Source organism: Meleagris gallopavo, chromosome 20, assembly GCF_000146605.3.
Source record: "Meleagris gallopavo isolate NT-WF06-2002-E0010 breed Aviagen turkey brand Nicholas breeding stock chromosome 20, Turkey_5.1, whole genome shotgun sequence".
Classification (NCBI taxonomy): Eukaryota; Metazoa; Chordata; class Aves; order Galliformes; family Phasianidae; genus Meleagris; species Meleagris gallopavo.
The window spans coordinates 1319951-1335436 of NC_015030.2; the positions used below are offsets into that span (position 1 = coordinate 1319951).

The 15486-nt window shown below is 51.4% G+C and overlaps 2 long non-coding RNA genes across 6 annotated transcripts; both read right to left on the minus strand.

The window, feature by feature from the left end:
• Positions 1 to 363: 363 nt before the first annotated feature.
• Positions 364 to 3762, minus strand: LOC104913737. Its single transcript, XR_004161707.1, has 2 exons — positions 3559 to 3762; positions 364 to 3506 (listed from the first exon to the last, which is right to left on the minus strand). It is a non-coding gene; the product is annotated as an uncharacterized LOC104913737 (long non-coding RNA).
• A 2108-nt stretch (positions 3763 to 5870) lies between these two features.
• On the minus strand, positions 5871 to 15480 carry LOC116217312. 5 transcript variants are annotated; one of them, XR_004161702.1, is made up of 4 exons: positions 14715 to 15480; positions 11881 to 13869; positions 6388 to 10917; positions 5871 to 6256 (listed from the first exon to the last, which is right to left on the minus strand). It is a non-coding gene; the product is annotated as an uncharacterized LOC116217312 (long non-coding RNA). The 5 variants fall into 5 exon arrangements; XR_004161703.1 differs by lacking the exon at positions 14715 to 15480 and having other exon boundaries at positions 5876 to 6256; positions 11881 to 11993; positions 12113 to 12276; XR_004161706.1 differs by lacking the exon at positions 14715 to 15480 and having other exon boundaries at positions 5876 to 6256; positions 12113 to 12276.
• Positions 15481 to 15486: the final 6 nt, after the last annotated feature.

Here is a 15486-nt window from a genome sequence, read left to right on the forward strand (position 1 = left end):
GGGTCGAGGGGGGAGAAGGCGTATAAATCAATGACACAAAAGCAAGTATAATTATCACTAAGTATACACTATGTTTTACTGCTCTCTGCCCACTCAAAGTCCTCCCTGCCATTAGTGCTACCTAATTTGATTAGCCAGCAAAGGCCCCAGAGACACCTAATCAGGTTAGCATGGATTTGGAAAGCTGCCCAGAGCAGATTTCGGATAAACTTTTCCAGGATGTGCACTCAGCGTTGCCAGGGAGACGGCGAGGAGGGGGACAGGGGATGAGCTGGGCGGCACGCCGGGCTTCCAGCTCCGAGCTCAGCCAGCCTTCCTGTGAATAAAGCAGCTCTGCACAAGTGGGTTCTTTTTTCTTTTTTCTTTTTTTATTTTTCTTGGTGTTGATTTGTTGGTTGGCGTTTTCTTCTTGCGTTATTTCTCGCCTGCAGATGAAAAGAGGGGAGGTTGCAGAGCTCCGGGTTGATGCAGGGTCTGTGCTGGCGAACCGGCGGTTATCTCCAAGGGGTGATGCCAAAGGTGAAGGCACCAAGGGGAAATTTGTAACTTTTGTGACGACAGCACGAGGGTTTGGAGGCCCAAACATCTGCTCCCCGCTCCTAATTCTGACAGCACAGCCCTACTACTACACCAGTCAGGTCTGCGGCGCTGGGGACTCCTCTCACCCCATCAGGGTTCCTACAACCAGCCGAGATACGATTCAGCCCCTCAATCTGATCAGGCACTGAATCAAAAGGCTGCTCTAGAGAGGAGGAAGAGGAGGAAGGATGTTCTAAGCCAAGGGGAACTAACAGAGCACCATCAGCAGGCTGGATGGGGCCGTGGGGCGAGAAATGGGCACCAGCTCAGACCATTGGCCTTTTGCCTTAGTGGGCATGGTGGTGCTGGGTTGGTGGCTGGGTTACACTGGAGGTCATTTCCAACCTCCATAGCTCTGATTCCAGGACTCTCAGTGGGCACAGAGGTGCTGGGTTGGTGGTTGGAGGTCATTTCCAACCTTCATAGCTCTGATTCCAGGACTCTTAGTGGACGTGGTGGTGCTGGGTTGGTGGTTGGAGGTCATTTCCAACCTTCATAGCTCTGATTCCATGACTCTTAGTGGACGTGGTGGTGCTGGGTTGGTGGTTGGAGGTCATTTCCAACCTTCCCAGTTCCGTGATTCTGTGATTCTACAACTGGCCACGGTGAGGATGGATTGGCAGCTGGACTCGATGATCTCTAATTGCGTCCCATCCAACTGAGGTGACAGGGCAGGGCAGGTTGGACATTAGGACAAACTCTGAGAGCGGTTGGGCAGTGGCACAGCTGCCCAGGGAGCGGGGGGTCGCCATCCATGGAGGCGTTCAGAGCCGTGGCGACGTGGCACTGTGGTCAGGGAGCGTTGGTGGGGATGGGATGGGGTTCAACTTGGGGATCTCAGAGGGCTTTTCCGACCTTAACGACTACATAGAATCGCCGAGGTTGGGAAAGACCTCCAAGATTTCCAAGTCCAACCGTCCAGCCATCACCAACACCTCCCACTGGCCCACTCAGTACAACACCGAAACGCTGCCTGGATGCTTCCAGGGATGGTGGCTCCACCACCTCCTTGGGCATGGCTCTGTGAGTGGGCACGGCGGGGTGGGATGGAGTCGGACCTGACGATCCTGGAGATCTTTTCCAACCTGAATGATTCCGTGATTCCATTCTACGATAACATAACCTCGACGCCAGGCACCCCAGCATCGGCACATGGGGAGATCCTCGTGCAACAGAGCTACGGATGGGCAGCAACATGTCGCCTCTGCCAGCAGGAGGTGGAGAGGGAAGACATTAAATAGCAGCTGGGCTGAACGCCGAGAGGGCTGAGGATTGACTGGACCACAGTCACTGAGCATCTCCACCCCGAGCAGTTCCTGCCTCCCGCCCGGGCTCAGTTGTTGTCGTTGTTTTTTTAATGGATGGGGAATAACAAGGACACCGACAATTTCTGCAGCTATTTCAGCGAAGATAATAAAGGTAATAAACTTTTGCTCGGGGGCACGGAGTGACCACTTGCAGGGGTCAGCCCGCTCGGCGCTGCGGAGGCGGCGAGGTTAAGTGCTGTGTTTTTTTTTTCAGCAGGACATCAGGCTTTATGGATAAGAGCTCGGCTCCCTCCTGATATACACCGTGCCATAAAAGCTGCCACGAGGTTACTGCCCGTGATTCAGTGTTGTGTCTCGGCTGGAAGGTGCTGACTGCTGCTGTCTAGAGCGGGTTGGGTAGATCAACAGAGTGACCAGGTGTAAAAGCTCTCCCATAAGCAGCCTCAAAGTCAGGATACGGCCCAGCCCTAAGCTTTGGAAAACCATTCTGGCCATCCACACAGAGGGCCACCGTCTGACAGCTCTGCGCCTCCGAACTCCACGGGGTTGGTGCTGGGAAGAGGAAGAAAGACGCCGTTTCGGGACGAAGCACAACAGTCGGAAGGATGAGAACCGTGGGCAAAGCCGTGGAAGCTGTCAGAGATGCTCCTTTCCCTGGGGTCCTCAACCCAACTCTTCTCCATTGCCACCCCATCAGTCTGCGCCGAACCTCTCGGCAAGCTCAGCTGCAGGGATGGCAGAAACGGGGGGCGGGCCACGCTCGATGGTGAAATTCAGCCCCAACGTCCACGTGAAGAGGCCAACGAGGGACAGCCAGGTCTTCTTCTTCGGAGCCACTTCCAGCGCTGCTGCCGCGCTCCCCGTTTATTTTGTCCATCTGTAACGGCGTAACTGTAGCGCTGCGTCTCCGAGAGGCCCTTCAGCCTGCTATTGAACTGATAAATTCACTGTATTACTTTACACAAATCAATACCCCAGCAGTTATCAGGGGTTGATGTGACCGAAATTGGTTTCAGCCAATTTGTGAGCGTAATAAATGTCCATTTATCAAATCAATTCATTCCGCGGTGCTCCTCGGACCACCCGGCTCGGGGTGCCAGGGGCTGATGGCCCCGGCTCTGTCCCCAACCTGGGATGGGGGATGAGCCCCTTCCTGCTCCTGTCTGACCTGATGGCATGCTCCCAGTGTTCTACCTGCACTTGGACCAGGCTGCCTGGCTACAACACAGACTGGAAACGCCAAAATAAAGCACTTGTAGGGGATCCCACCTCGGCCGAATGACAGTTTCCTTCAGGTCAGGGCAGGGTGACATTCCTGCTCGTCCTTTTTCTTCCAGCTTTGCCATCCCAGCTGATTCCAGCGCTGTAACGGCCCAGCACGTTGAAAATTTGTCGTTTTATGATTTGAAAGGAGATTGTCTACAGCACTCATAACTGCTAAACTGAAAACTTCACAGCCCTTTTCCTTCCTCCCTCCTTACCCAGCCTCAGGAAGTCCTGAAGGTAGGATTGAAGCAAAGTGCTTCAATCCAAAAGGGCTGGAAAATGAAACTGAACTGCAGAATCATCAAAGTTGGAAAAGAGCTTTAAGATCTCATCAAGTCCAACCATCAACCCATCACCGTCGTGTCCACTAAATGTGTCCCTCAAATATCCCACCTGGGTTTGGGGAAGGTGTCTGCGTGTCACCCTACAAGGTGAAACGTCCCACCTGGGTTTGGGGAAGGTGTCTATGTGTCACCCTACAAGGTGAAACATCCCACCTGGGTTTGGTTGTGGGGTCTGTCCACCACATTACAAGACCACAGAATCAAAGAATTGCACAATCATCAAAGTTGGAAAAGAGCTTTAAGATCTCATCAAGTCCAACCATCAACCCATCACCGTCGTGTCCACTAAATGTGTCCCTCAAATATCCCACCTGGGTTTGGGGAAGGTGTCTGCGTGTCACCCTACAAGGTGAAACATCCCACCTGGGTTTGGGGAAGGTGTCTGCGTGTCACCCTACAAGGTGAAACGTCCCACCTGGGTTTGGGGAAGGTGTCTGCGTGTCACCCTACAAGGTGAAACGTCCCACCTGGGTTTGGGGAAGGTGAACCAGGCAGCAGCAGCTGCAGCTTCATCACTGCGCTGCATGCAGTGCCCTCGGAGCCGCCCCGTTCCAGCCCAGCACTCAGCACCCACCTCCTCCCTTTCTGTGGGGCAGGAAGCAGAGCTGGGCTCTGACACATCCCCCGGAGATGGCAGGAGGGGTTCCTGCCCTCCGGGATCCCTTTGGTGGCGGTGCGGCGGCGGCACGGTGTGCAGTGTGAGCACCCCATACCCACGCAGCGTGCCCGGAGCTCACGGCCCCTTTGTGCTGCCCTGCAGCCTGCCTGGATCCTGCACCGAGCGGGGGATTAAATCCAATTAGTCAATTAGGGAGCCGTTATAAACGAAACGCATCGGCGATGCCGGGGAGCCCGCAACGCGGCAGCAGCAAGCAGTGGGAACAGAGAGAACCAGAAGTGCTTGGAAGAAAGAGTCACGTCTGGAAATTCACCCTTCCTGAAAGAAAATGGGGCAGGAGGGAGGAGGGGGAGGAGGAGGGCTTGGAGCCTCTTCCTCTACCTTTTGGTCTGATGTCCTGAGGCTGCGGGGGGATCGAGCACATTCCCTATAATTCAATAAGAGAAACCTCCATAAAGGCGGCCGCTTTAATGCGCGCAAACACCACCTGTGTCAGAAGCAGGCACTGCCCATTAATCAAAGCTTCCCAATTAGCCCGCGCCGCTGCCCCCAGGCACAGCCGCTGTCGGAGCAGAGGGTGTCTGCTGTGCTTTGCAGGGCTCTGAGCTGGCCCAGCACTCCCCTTTGTTAGCAGCACAGCCTGGGTTTTGTATCCGTGACAGAGCCCTGCTTGCTGTTCTGACCTCAGCCCTCCCTGCCTGCTTTGAAGCACTGGATTCGGGTGCAAGGAGGCTGGAGGAATTGCTGGCTCGTGGTGTGGCCCGAAAAGCTGCTCTGGTTTTGTTTTTTTTCCCCCCCCCTACGCTCTATCAGAACGTCAGCCTCCCTCCCAGCCATGCTGCAAGCCTGTATCCTCCGGCACAGCCACCAGAGGCCAGGCTCCCCACTTCCTTACGAGTTCATTTCTTTTTTAACGGGGGAAAACACAGAATTCCAAGCACAGTAACAACACCCCCAGAGAAAGGCACTGCTGCACGCTGTCAGGAGGTCCAAGGGAAGCTGGAACCAACTGGAGGAGGTAGGTCCGGTATTTACCCCCTGATGCTGCTCTGCACAGAGCTGCAGCTCCCAGGCCAGGGATGCAAATTGTTGGATGCTGAGGGAGAAGAGCGGGGCAGCGTCGCTCTGAATCTGTCTGCTAATGGTCTCTATCGATCTGATGCAGCTCACACAGCCAAGGAATAACCGTGTGTATCAGTACAGGGCTGAGCTGATGAACAGGAGCTCTGCAGACAAGCACCTGGCTGTCTTGGTTGACCAATGGTTGACCAACAGTTGACCAGTGGTTGACCAACAGTTGGCCAATGGTTGGCTAATAGTTCACCAATGATTGGCCAATGGTTGGCCAACAGTTGACCAATGGTTGGCCAATGGTTGGCCAATGGTTGACCAACAGCTGACCAATGGTTGGCCAATGGTTGACCAACAGCTGACCAATGGTTGGCCAATGGTTGACTAACAGCTGACCAATGGTTGGCCAATAGTTGGCCAACACTTGATCAACAGTTAATCAATGGTTGGCCAATGGTTGGCCAATGGTTGACCAACAGCTGACCAGTGGTTAGCCAATGGTTGACCAACAGCTGACCAATGGTTGGCCAATGGCTGACCAACAGTTGACCAGTGGTTGGCCAATGGTTGGCCAATACTTGACCAACAGTTAACCAATGGTTGGCCAATGGTTGACCAACAGCTGACCAATGGTTGGCCAATGGTTGACCAACAGTTGGCTAATGGTTGGCCAATGGTTGACCAATGGCTGGCGAATAGCTGACCAACAGTTGACCAACAGTTGACCAACAGCTGAGCAATATTTTGGACCAAGGGTCGATCAGTGGTTGCTCAGTGGTTGGCCATGAGGCAGCAGTGTTCCCTGGTGGCCAAGAAGGCCAATGGTGTCCTCGTTGGTCAACAGCTGACCATAGGTTGAGCACAGACTATCAGTGTGTGCCATGGGGGCCAAGAAGGCCACCTGAGGTGCACAGAGCGTGGGCAGCAGGGCAGGGAGGTGCTCTTTCCCTCTGCTCTGCCCTGGGGGGGCCACATCTGAAGCACTGCACCCAGTGCTGGGCTCCCCAGCTCCAGGCAGAAAGGGAACTGCTGGGGAGAGCCCAGTGAGGGTGCAGAGATGGTGGAGCAGCTCCTGGTGGGGACAGGCTGAGCGCCCTGGGGCTGAGCACCTGGGGGAGAGGAGATAAGAGGGAATTATTACAGAATACTTTTGAAACGCCCCAGGATTTTATAGCAGTAGCTACACAACTGTATGTTTAAAACAACATGTATTTAAAGGCAGTATAAAATACATATTTACAATAGTTAGGGCAGCAGAAATGTGGTTTCCTCAGGCGTTAGCTGTTGCAGTGCTGTTCAGGTCCATCTCACACTCAGTGGGACAAGGGAATGGCACTTCTCACTAGAGAAGAACCAGAAATAAATGCACGATGAAAACAGTCACCGAAACCCCTCTTATGCAGTTGAAAACAGCAGCACTCTGCATTTGTGCATCTACATTTCCTCCAAGTTTTAACTTGAAGCGTAATGCCTGCCCACAGCCTCTTTGAGGCTATCTCAGTTCTGCAGGAAGTACCCAACTTCCCCAAGTGCCGTCCCAAGGCCATGGCACAGCAGATGTACTCTGCACTTCCTCCTCACTGACGGCAGCAATGACCACCAGGACTCGAGCTGTAGGTTTCATTATGAGCACGAATCTGCAAATAAAACCACATTCCTACGTGCTCTACCACATCTACAAGAAGTTTGGAATCTGCAGAGCTGTAACCCCTGCACACGAAGGCAGCAGTGTTTGTCATGATATAGGCAACGCTTGGAGAATATGAGGATGTTCTGAAAAAAACTGGGGGGTTCCCTGGGTTGGAAGTGGTTCTGTCTTGCTGAAGCCCAACTCTGGGAGTTGTTTCTGACGTCTGACAAGAATCCTTACTGTTAATACAGAGCATAACGGTAGGGATTCTGGTTTCAGGGTAAATCTAAGATGCACTGGCACGTTTGTTTTAATGAAAAAAAAGAAAAAGAAAGAAAGAAAGAAAGAAAGAAAAGAAGTAGGCTTTGGAGAGATTTACAGTCTTTATTCCAATCTTCCACACCGGATTATTCCGGACAAATGAGCATGGTCCATTCTCTGACCATCGATTTTTCTCTTGTAGCAAATCTCTCCACGTAGCCACTTCATTACAGTCAAAAAGAGGAAAACAAGACAAAAAAAAAAAAGAATCCATAAAATACATGGGGCCATTTAGAACACCCACAAAAACCATCAGCAGTTGCCTCACCACAACAATCTCCTCCTTTCTCCCACTCCGCAGCCGCCCACCGTGCCCCGCTGAGCTGCTTCAGGGACGTGAACCTCCGAGGGGACCGCAGTGGGAACTGCGGCTGGAACGGCACCCACTACACCAAGTGCCTGGAGGGGTGAGCAGTGCGGTAGCAGAGGCACTCGGACCCTTTTTCTGAGAGATATTCAGCCTGATTTGTTGTTGGGGTTTGGGCACAATAGGTTGCCAGCTTTCCTTCTCCAAGAGGTCATCCCGCCAACTGGCCGGGCCGCGTTTTCCTTTTCTGTTTGATACGTTGTTCTCCAACCCCCCTTTTTATTTTTCCGCCTTTAGTGCTATTTCCTTTCAGCACTGCCACCATTTGCAGCTGCCATCAGTCGGTATGTCCCGAAAGCACATCTGGAAGGACACCTCTAGAGAGGACACTGTCATGCACAGCGCTGTGCCTTGCAGCACACCACTCTCCAAACTCTCCTTCCCATCCCTGTCCTGTGGGATTTGATTGGGATGATGGTTTGAGACCAAGGAGGTTTGCCTACCTTGGGGATTTTCCCTATGCACAGTTAGTGGGTGTTACCTCTGCCCACAGCGAGGGGTTGGAAGCAGATGATCTTCAAGGTCCTTCCAACTCAAGCCATTCGATGGTTCTTTGCCTACCTTGCCTTTCTTCACGCTTGCACTTTGGTGTTTCACCAACAATTGGACACTGCTGTCATTGGAGCAGACAGCAGAACGAAAATTCATCATTCAGCTTACCTCCGCTTTTCATGCTGAGCACTACACAAGCAGAACTTGAGCTTCGCTCTTGCCACCTTTGGCCACAGAGATGAGCTTCGGAAGAACGATACCTAAATCCTCCCAGCATAAATATCATTATTTCTCACGCTTTATAAAAAAATAGGAGAAAGGTATGAAAAGCAAGGCTCAAAACAACAAGTGGAAGCATCTCTGCAGCTTCTCGAAAGGTCCCAAAGGGCTGTGCCTGCCTGTCCCAAGGCACCAGCACCAGCTGGCAGGAGGGTCCGTGTCAATACCAGCCAGTAGCACGGATCACTGCGCCTTCTGACGTCCCTGCAGTCTGTCTGTCTGTCTCTCTGTCCATCTCAGGAACATCCTGTGTGGGAGAGTGCAGTGCACTAACATCAAAAGAGTGCCAGTCCGGCAAGACGGCGAGACCGTGGTGCAGACCTTCATGACCAACCAGCTCTGCTGGGGGCTCGAGTTCCACCTGCCTTTCGACACGCCTGACGATGGCTTGGTGAAGGACGGCACGTCGTGTGGTACAAACAAGGTACCCCCAGATAGCTAGAATAGAGCAGGGATTAGAGGGAAGGATTTTCATCCTAAGGAAAACATTCGTGACCTCTGATGTCAGCCCCCTCCTGCTAAAGCCTCCTTAGCAGCTGAAAAACAGCACTATATGGTCGTAGCTTTTGTTGCTGGCAGCACACGGCTGTCTTTCCATTAGAAGAGGGAAGTAAAAGATTCTCCGCTTCTTTGGAAGCAACCAATCAAAGTCAACCTTTGTTTGCTGTGCAGACAAAAGCACTGCAAATGTTCTTCCAAGAATAGGACGCGTTTCTTCCCTGTGAGGCACTCAGAATGCCAAAGTCCTGTCGAGGCTGTGACGTACTGAAGGAGCATTTCTTGCTACCATATGGCAGAGAACGTTTCTGAGAAAAACACACATGCTGAGTTCCACAAAGGGAAGGAGCTCTTGGTAGAGTTCCCCTTTCAGAAGAGATGGGTCCCATGCCTCTCACCACAGTCATCGCAAAACCAATTCATTTGCAAGGCCAAAAGCTGAAAATAAATCTCCTCCTGCCCAGAGGAGACATCCGTGTGCCTCCTGAAGGTACGAGGATGCTCCACGTTACTCACTGAGCGCAGACCTATGAAGATCAGGGTGGTTGTGAGGGGTCCATCCAAAGCCCATCCGTCCTCCCTGGCCTTGGGCAGGTACTGAAGGAGGGGTGTGAGCAGAGCAGGCACGTGGGGAACTTCACCCAGACGACTGGGTTTTTTTGCAGCAAATGAATGACTCCTGAAATAGAACTGGTTTTTGTAGCGCGTTGTGATGCTCGGTTGGGTTTCTTCAGCCTCCGCTTTGGTTTGTCTCAGACTTGAAACACAAAGACCTTCCTTTTTTTGCTCCTATTCCTTCCCCTGTCGCTCCTTTAGAGAGAGGGAATGGAAAGCCCTGAACAAAGGAACAGACACTGTAATTTTATCCTACTTCACCAGTCAGTGCCCTCTCCCAACAGCTGTCACCGTACCTCGTCCCTAACACCAACCTGCCTCTTCCTGCAGATATGCATCAACAGGACGTGTGTCAGCGCAGCTTTTCTCAACAGCATTTGTACAGCGAAAAAATGCCATGGCAGAGGGGTAGGTAGAAAACCTCTAACTGTCCTTTGAAGGGTAGAGTATGTGAAATGTAAATTTGCCTTTCGAAGCAACGTAGAGGTCCAGAATGGCTCCTGGCTCAGCAGCACAAACATTATTTTGGTTTCCACACACGACTTCCCCCCGGATCCTGCTCCGACAGCTCGCAGCCCTCTATCTCAGTGTTCATTGCCTTCCTCTGCCATTTTTCTTCTTCGTTCCCACAAACGTTGCAAAAAGTGACTTCTACATTGTAACGTTTCATCCTTCAGTGCAGCTGTCAGTGCTGCTGAATCTAAATCAGCCAGAGTTGGAGAGATCTGAAAAATGCATGCTCGATTCTGTAACATTGCTCTCCTTGCAAATGCCACCGAAATGGCAGATTTTGTACAACGTTTCGATGTAGTCTTACATAAAACCCATGTTTCAGGCAGCAACACTGGCAGAATTTCCTCACACAGGGGTTTATTTATGCTGCCACCCGTACCTGCCCCTCTTTCCAGACAGATATCCCTGCACAGGAGCAGATCTGTCTGGGTGTCAGCGTGGATGTTAAAGGAGAGTTTTGCCATCACCTCTGTCTGTCTTTATCTTCCTTTCGAATCACACGAAGGTGACAAATTCATTTGGGACACATTTGTGAAACGCTGCGTCGTTGTGGCAGAAAACAGTTACAGCATCCACAAAAGGAGGGCAAGCAGCAAAGGCTGCGAAAGTGCTTTCTGATGTCGAGATGAAAACAGACAGAGACACGCGGAAAGCACTCCTGCTAAGCTGGAGAAAGGCAAAGGCAACCATCTCTCACCCTCTGTGCGCTGTCAGCTCCTCCTGCTGTGTCTGTAGCCTCTCTCTGCAGGACCATCGTCACTGCAAGAGGGTGCAGGGATGGATGGGGAGCTCCTGCTGCCTTCACGTCACCGACAGAGCAAACGCACAGCTTGTGACAGCTGTGTCCGGGGCACCCGTCCGCCACCTGCACACCACAGAGGTTAAACATTTCCACGGTGGCTGCCAAAGGAGAGTGACAAATTTGCCTCGGGGTGTGGATTCCGTCCTGCCCTCCTCTGCTGGTCCTGAGATGAAGTGCCGGAGGCCAATCCCCCCGGGGCCACCAAATGGCTGCTGCATTTTTCATGCCGTAAAACGTTCATTCTCTTTCAGGTCTGCAACAACAAGAACAACTGTCACTGTGATTCGGGATGGGCCCCTCCGGACTGCAGGGCAGAAGGGTATGGAGGCAGCGTTGACAGCGGACCACCTCCTTCTTACTATGGTGAGCATAGTGCAGGGTGTGGTGCAACCGCTCTGCACATCACACCACCTCTCAGCACGGTTTTCTCTTTCCACCTGTGCTTTCAGATCATTCCAGCCTTGGTTCAGGCATCTCTTTTCCCTTTGCTATGTAGCCACACCAGACCCGGATGCGATTGAAGTTGAGCTTCGTAGGCCTCCTCCACCTGCTATAATCTGCTCAACTCTACCCTATTCTACTCCACTATTTTAATTCTATTTTATTCTCTTTTTTTCCTCTTATCTCGCCTCCTTTTTATCAGCGCAATGGTGCTTGCCCTGCTGGCCCTCTCTCTGGCTGCTCCCAGGGCAACCACAGGAACTACAGATCGATTCCATTAAGCACCAGGGCCAAGCAGCCAGCACGCAGTTCATTAAGGCAGCTGATGAGGAGTGTCTGTTGAGCTCATCAGAACCCTCTTAGGAGAATTTTCCTCTCCTCTTAATAGACATCTCCAGCAGAGCTCCAATCCTGGGATGACAGGGCATAAATAAATATTTTCCGGGCACGTACCCCTGAGAGATGCTCTTCTGCCTTCCCATCTATTAGGCATAACGACTTGCCGATGAACAAAACCACAGTCACTCAGCAGAGCTGCACAACCCCCAGCTCCTGACCACGGACGGCTTTCAAGCCCTTCCCTGGCCCGCTCTGCCTATCGGTCCTGATGATGATGATGAAGAGCTCTGAGCTCTTTCTGCTGATTGCTTGGCCAGGCAAACGGCAAATGAAGCAGCAATGGGCCCACTGGCACTGCAGAAATCGAACTCTTTGGAGCAGTTAGCGCTCCATAGCTCCCCTCAGCCGTTCCTCCAATATCACTGTGATATCTCACCTACTTTGCATGGAGACGAAGGGACCCCAGGGGCCGTGCTGAGCTCCTCAATCCACGGAGAACGGCTGATGCTTAGGCTGCAGCTGGTATCCCCGTGTTGGCTCTTCAGCATGCTGGAAGGAGCAAAGCCTTTCACACCTTCCCTACAAACAGCCTCCCGCCTTTCTTTATCCGCACTCTCCCCACACACTGGAGCCTCAACCATCAGCAATGTTCAGCTCAAACCACTCACCCTTCTGGCTGTGTTTGGGTCTTTCTTCACCTGCGTGTCCTCCTCTGTGCGCCCTGGGAAGCTGGCTTGCTTGTGTGTGATGTCCCCAACCTCCTTACAATGCGGTCCTCATTGTTCCCAGGTCTGTTTAGCATCACTTTACCCTCTTTGATGAACACCTCACGGCTTCTGCTTGCTTCTGAGAGAGAAAAGAACACTGGTAGCTCCCACTGAGGTTATCAGGGAGGTTTCCTAGGGCGCGCACACGAGCTCCTGACCCTTTGTGCACTGGGGAATGGCAGCAAAACCAGCACGTTTTGTGTGCGCAGAGTGTGATGTTCTTTGTTTCCTTTTCCAAGTGTACAGAGGTACGGTAAAAGCTATTGGAACGCTGCTGCTTCTCACCCTGATTTTGGGCGTCCTGCTGTACAAGAGGGTCGATATTGCCGAGTACATCCGAAGGTAGGAGTGCTCCAGCCACCGGCAATCCCTGCCCCAGGCTCTCGGGGTGCCCAGGGTTGGGGTCACCGTCCCTGGGGTTGTCCCAGCACCATAGGGATGTGGCACTGAGGGATGTGGTGGGTTGGGCACGATGGGCTGAGGTTGGACGTGGGGACCTGAGAGGTGTTCACCAACCTCAGTGATTCTGAGATTCTATGGTTTCTATCCATGCAGAGGAATGCAACCAACCATGTCCCGAGCTGGGAACAGAGTTCTCTCACTGCTGCTTCTTACCTGGAAATGGCTGATAGAGCTTCATTGTTTTTAACCCATTCTGGCATTTATTTTTTTCCATAGAAATTCCGAAATGAAAATTGCTGTGTAACTTCAGGGTATTTTCTTCATAACCTTGTACTTCTTCCAATCGGCTCTTCCTTTTTTCTCCTACTTGCTTTACCTCTTCCTTTGATTTTCACTTCTTTCCATGAAGGAAAGAGTTGAGAAAAGAAAGATTTCTGTATAGCGTACGGAAGATAAGCGCTCCCTTATCCTCTGACTGCTTTGCTTTTGTCCTTAAACAGCAGCATCTCATCTTGCACAAAACCCCTCTCCAATGGTCACTGAGCTCTTTATTTTATAGGTGGCGACAACAGAGGTGGGACAAAAGAAACAACCCCACTCCTCCTCCAGAACTGGTAAGCAGTGCTCCCATCTCCATTAAACCTCTTGAAGGGGAGGGAGTTGGAAACTGCAGCTTCTGGCTGCTTTCCTCCCATCTATCTTCTTTCCCAGCCATTCTTGCTCCTCCGGTTCTGCTGGTGCAAGCTGAGAGGTGAGGACGCACCCAAAGGATACAAATACTTCTCAGTATCCCTGCAGAAAGCTGTTTCGATTTGTGCCAAAAGAGAGTTTAATGTAAAAATACCAGGTTCCTATAAATAGAAGCGCATTCGGGCTGCCTGCTCCGAGAGCCGACGTTGGTGTGACAGCGCAGCTGCACAAAGCCCAAACAAAGCATTAGTTCTTGTCAGAAATGAGAATGTTTGCCTATGTTTGAAGACAGATTTCTCCCCCCCCCCAAAAATGATGAAAGTCAGACGTGGCAGAGGCCAGCAGGGGCTGCCAGGCACCACGGTCGGCTCCAATCTCAGGCGGTGGGGTTTTCCTGCAGTGCCCATTGCTGCTGAGCGAGCCGTGCTATGCTGCAGGAATGCAGCTCACCCAAACTACACCAAAGCTGCTGCAGTTGCATCAGACCAGCTTTCCCACGGATAAGCTGGCTGGGAAAAAGATATAAATCCTCTCTCTTCTAGTTACAAAAGAAAACAGGCGTGGAGCTGGAAAACAGAACAAAAAGAAGAGCAGTGGTGGTCTCAGCTCGACACATAACTTCTGAAGAAATCCTCTGTGGCTCACAGAGAAGTGAACTCAGAGGCGCAGACAGGGAATCATATCATATCACAGACTGATAGAATGGCCTGGGTTGCAAAGGAGCACAGTGCTCACCCAGCTCCAACCCCCTGCTGTGTGCAGGTCACCAACCAGCAGCCCAGGCTGCCCAGAGCCACATCCAGCCTGGCCTTGAATGCCTGCAGGGATGGGGCATCCACAGCCTCCTTGGGCAACCTGTTCCACTGCCTCACCACCCTCCGCATGAAAAACTTCCTCCTCACATCCAACCCAAACCTCCCCTGTAGCTGATGTCTCGGGATGCTGATGAAATCGAGCAGTGATGCTGAGGGTACACACTTAACAACTGCACTACATCTCTGCAAACATGATGAATGCAAAAAGCCATTAAAGAGAGGAGAGCAGCAGGGAAGCCTTGAGACAGCAGGGCTGGAGGGAAACCTCAGCTCAGGGAGCAGAAGCAAAGACAGGAGGGGCTCTGGTACAGCTCATCTTTTGAGACGTAGCATCCCCAGAAATGTCATAACAGGTGTGATAAACCACAGTGATATCACATTTTGTCTTTCAGGAGCGCCCAGAAGATGCATAGAAGTCCTCCTGAGCTGTGCAGGATGCAGGAACCCAAGGGCTTCCCAGGCCGGTCCCATCCATTTCGTTTTCGTTTTGTTTTAAATAACGACGTTAGATTGACTGGAATAAACAGTTTTTCCCCCTATTTCTGATGGTGGTAAATATCCTCTTGTGGGCTCCCCGTGTGTCTGCTCACACTGACCTGCAGCACGGTCCCAACACACGTCCTGCCATCCCTCAGAGCCATGAAATGGTGTAAAGGACGGAGGTTGGGCTGGCGTGGTAATATGGGACAATCCGGGGGATTTCTGAATGCAACCCCACTCCTGCATGTGGGAATTTGGGAAGAGAGGACACACAAATGTGGGAATTTGGGTCTTATTTATGAAGAGAGGACACACAAATGTGGGAATTTGGGTCTTATTTATGAAGAGAGGACACACAAATGAGGGAATTTGGGTCTTGTTTATGAAGAGAGGACACACAACTGAGGGAATTTGGGTCATTTATGAAGAGAGGACACACAAATGAGGGAATTTGGGTCTTCTGAAGAGAGGACACACAGATGTGGATATTTAGATGGGAATCTGGGTCTTGTTTAAGAAGAAAGGACACAGAATTGTGGGGATTTGGGTCTTTTTGTGAGGAGAGGGTACAAAAATGTGGGTGTTTGGGTCTTATTTAGGAAGAAGACACACAAATGTGGGAATCTGGGTGGGAATTTGGGTCTTATTTACAAAGAGGACACACGAATGTGGGAATTTGGGTCTTATTTAGGAAGAGAAGACACAAAAACGTGGGAATTTGGGTCTTTTTATGAGAAGAGGGAAGAAAAATATAGGTATTAGAGTCTTATTCATGAAGAGATTATACACAAACGTAGGAATTTAGGTGGGAATTTGGGTCTTATTTACAAGATGAACCACAAATGTGGGATTTTGTTGGTGTTGTGGGTTTTTTTGTTTTGGTTTTGT